This window comes from Chinchilla lanigera, unplaced genomic scaffold, assembly GCF_000276665.1.
Source record: "Chinchilla lanigera isolate Chin_1 unplaced genomic scaffold, ChiLan1.0 scaffold00073, whole genome shotgun sequence".
NCBI lineage: Eukaryota > Metazoa > Chordata > Mammalia > Rodentia > Chinchillidae > Chinchilla > Chinchilla lanigera.
In genome coordinates, this window is record NW_004955474.1 from 8,224,988 (window position 1) to 8,228,801 (window position 3,814).

At 39.0% G+C, this 3,814-nt stretch overlaps 1 pseudogene; it reads left to right on the plus strand.

Annotated features, from left to right (window-relative positions):
• The first annotated feature begins 1,326 nt into the window (after positions 1-1,326).
• Positions 1,327-2,633, plus strand: LOC102006025 (annotated as a pseudogene).
• The last annotated feature ends 1,181 nt before the right edge of the window (positions 2,634-3,814 follow it).

Here is a 3,814-nt window from a genome sequence, read left to right on the forward strand (position 1 = left end):
TGAGAAAAAATTTTAGCTGACTGTCCCTCAGACAAAGGTCTTCTATCTAGAGCATATAAAGAATTAAAAAATATCAGCCCCCCCAGCTTCAAAGACCCAATCCAAACATGGGCAGCTGAGATGAATACACACTTCTCAGATAAAGAAATACAAATGGCAAATAAATACATGAGAAAATGTTCAACATCATTAGTCATTTGAGAAATGCAAATTAAAACAACATTGAGGTTCTACCTTACCCCAGCAAGAATGGCTAGCATTAAGAAATCAACCAATAACAAATGCTGGTGAGGCTGTGGAGAAATAGGAACCCTTCTCCACTGCTGGTGGGAATGCAGACTGGTGAAACCACTGTGGAAATCAGTTTGGGGATTCCTCCGAAAACTAGGTTTAGAGGTCCCATTCATCCCAGCTATCCCCCTGCTGGGTATTTTCCCAGAAGATCTAAAAACATCATATCACAGTGATATATGTGCACCTATGTTCATAGCAGCACAATTTGTAATTGCTAAAATGTGGAAGCAACCCAAATGTCCATCCACCGAGGACTGGATAAGAAAATTGTGGTACTTTTATATAATGGAATATTACTCAGCTGTAAAGAAAGATAAACTCGAGGCTTTTATAGGTAAATGGTCACAACTAGAGACCACACTCATAAGCGAAATAAATCAAACATACATGTGCAAGCACCACATTGTTACTAGTGTAAAACCTGAAAGAATGAATAAAAACTTGGAGGTATGATAGACATTGTGAAGTGAGAGGAAAACACTCCAGGGTAAAGAGCAACTGGGATGGGGGAAAAGAGAAGGGAAAGGAGAAATTTTGTATGTACGTATATGCAGGATAGTTAACATAGTTGTTCTACTGTCTTCTATTTCTTTGCTGAAAGAAACTGTTAATGAGTCATTGATTGATCAGTATTGCATGTCTCTATCTGTTTTTATGAGAAACCACTTTGAAGATATCAATATGTAATACAACAATCATTGTTAATTTCCTACCACTTTGTTGGTAACTCTGCCTGTACTGTTCTTTTGCTATTTTGTAAATGGTTGTCTATCTGTTAATGTTTTCCTCCTTTTATTTTTAAAATAAAAAAAAAATGATTTCCAATAAAGAAAAACTGCAGTGCAATGGACTGGAGTAGACTGTTCTGTTCCTCCCATTACATACTTAATTTTCTCCTCCTTAATTTTCTCTTAATTTTGTCCTCACTGTGGTACCATATTATTAAAAACAGTAAGCACCTTAGACTTCGGCTTCAGATCAAGACATTATTTGAGTCATTTCAGATGTTATATAGCTCCTCATGTAAAAAAGATGTTTTATGGTCGCACCGCAAAAAGTAATTATATTCAAATACCTTGACACATCGTACCTTAGCAATTACAAAACCATGGTTTTGGCACATGATTTATAATGTAAGCAAATGTGAAATCCTAAAAATGTGAACAGCGGTTGTTCTGTTTAAGCGTTAAAAAGAGTTCTGTTTAAGTGCTGCAAAACTCGGGTACTATTTTTTAGTTAGCATAACCAGCCTATGGCCCAGCATACGGAGTCATAAAGCACAAACCCAGGCGCCCCCTCCTCGCGCCTCCGCCCCCACCCGGCCCTGAGTCCAGCCGCACTGGGTCCCCCGGCCGGAGGTGGGCGCCCTGCTCCTCCCCGCGCGCCCGCCCAGGATGCACAGCCGCGAAGCCAGCGCCGGGGACATCGGGACCTGAACCAGCTGAGCGCCGCCGTCCCCGCCAGGCGCGTGGAGCTGTCCGTGTCCTGCAGAAATCTTCTGGATAAAGGCACATTTTCTGAATCTGATGCAATGTGTGTCTTGTATGTACAAGGAGTTGGGAATAAAGAATGGAGAGAGTTTGGAAGAACTGAAGTGATCGGTAATACTTTAAATCCTGATTTTGTAAGAAAATCTGGACTATTTTTTTGAAGAAAGAGAAAATCTTTGTTTTGACTTGTACGATGTTGATTCAAAGAGCCCCACCTTGTCCAAACATGACTTTCTTGGACAAGCGTTTTGTACACCGGGGGAGACCGTTGGTTCACAGGGAAGTCGCCTAGAAAAACCAATAGTAGGAATTCCGGGAAGGAAATGTGCAATAATACTTACAGCAGAGGAATTAAGCTGTTGCAGGGATGCTGTTCTGATGCAACTTTGTGCAAACAAATCGGACAAGCAGGATTTCTTTGGAAAATCAGATCCTTTTCTTGTATTTCATGGAACCAATGAAGATGGCAGTTTTACAGTTTGTCATAGAACAGGCGTTGTCAGCAATACTCTGAATCCTGTATGGCAAACATTCAAGATCTGAGTCGGAGCGTTTTGTAATGGAGAGTATGACAGAACAATCAAAGTAGAAGTATATGACTGGGATCGAGATGGGAGTCATGATTTCACTGGAGAATTTACAAGCTATAGAGAACTTTCCAGAGGGCAGTCGCAATTCAATGTGTATGAGGTGGTGAATCCTAAAAAGAAAGGAAAAAAGAAAACATATACTAATTCTGGAACAGTAACTTTACCATCTTTCTTGGTGCAGACAGAAGTTCCCTTCGTTGACTACATTAAGGGAGGTACTGACACGGATAGAATGTCAGCAGGCCAAAGAAACAGATAAGGAAGGAGGGCACCAAAGCAACAAAGACATTCTCCCCCAACCCCGAGCCCCGCAAAAAGTAGAGAACTTGCCCCTTTTTATTTTTGTTAAGGAAACAAAAAATGCAATCTAATACCTGCCTAGAAGGGAAGGCTGTGGTACATACGGGTATCTTTCAGTCGGCTCTCTAAGCGTATGGTGGTCGTTTCAGTGCAGCTAAAGGGAAAAGCACTAAGTAGAAAAATGTCTACCAAGTCTTTGTATTCCAGTATCCATGCATATATCTATCTTTCAAAGGTGGGAAAATAGAAAGTTAAATTTGTCATACTAGATTTTATTCTGCAATAGCTACAGGTAATAAAATAGGATGAGACAAAAGACATCTTTATCACACTCTTTATAAACTTAAAAAATTCTTAACAAATCTGGCTATATTTTGCATGGTGAACTACCGATTTCAAGTTTTGAAATATAAATTCCTTTCATTTTTTAATTTTCTTTTGTAAATGTTTAAAGTGTTGTGCGTGTAAGTAAGAAACATAATGTGTTTTGCCGCTGGTGCATGTCTAGTAATACTTTGCTGTGTGTCTATCAGTAAAAAAACAAAATCCCCCAATTTTTACCAGCAAACTACCTTTGTTATTGGTTGTTCACAGTCTTCTTTTGAAAATCCTCAGAGCTAGTCACAGCAACTGGGTGTCTACAGTACTCAGAAGAGTGGTGGAGTTGACAGGTCCCACTGTCCTGTTTTTCTGTTGCTGTGACCATCAAGATTCATTTTCTTGGCTTACAGACCTCCACTCGATGGCACCATCTGTGCAGGGAGCCTCACTCTAGGCAGTGTGTCAATAGAGTCCCTATTTATAAAGCACAATTTGCTCCACACCTCATTTACTGAGATTTTTATAGGAACCCATTTTTGATTTTCAAATGGAACCTGGGAAAATGAAGTTTAAATTTTACTGCATAATTAATCTAACTGGACTTACATTCATTTCTTTTTTTTATTTTTTATTTTAAAGAGTAAAACAAGGATAACATAATAATAGGGGGGACTTAGCATATTACAGACAAAATGGTAGGAAATTATCAATGGTTATTGTTTTACATATTATTATCTACAAAATACTTTCTCAGGAAAACAAATAGACAAATAATTGTGAGTTAGAGACAAAAGAGGTAGGAGATTATCAAGAGTTGTT